Source organism: Lupinus angustifolius, chromosome LG03, assembly GCF_001865875.1.
Source record: "Lupinus angustifolius cultivar Tanjil chromosome LG03, LupAngTanjil_v1.0, whole genome shotgun sequence".
Taxonomy (NCBI): domain Eukaryota; kingdom Viridiplantae; phylum Streptophyta; class Magnoliopsida; order Fabales; family Fabaceae; genus Lupinus; species Lupinus angustifolius.
In genome coordinates, this window is record NC_032011.1 from 15,008,556 (window position 1) to 15,008,832 (window position 277).

Below are 277 nucleotides of genomic sequence, written 5' to 3' on the forward strand. Positions count from 1 at the left end.
AGTGCAAGAAGTAGTGATGGTATAGTGGTCATAGGTGTCCATGATGTTGGGACAAATTCGGTGAGGCAAGATAAACTTGAGAAAATTTTTGACTCCCGTACTACCTTGGTCACTCAACTTGCCATGAATCAGCAGAAACCTCCACTTGCAGCACGAGTTTGTGACATTAGCAACGCAACTGACCATTATGCTAATGTTTGTCCTTCTCTCTTGGAGCCCAAAATTGGTGTCCATCCTGAGGCATATGCTGCAAATATTTACAACAACAGACCTCAAC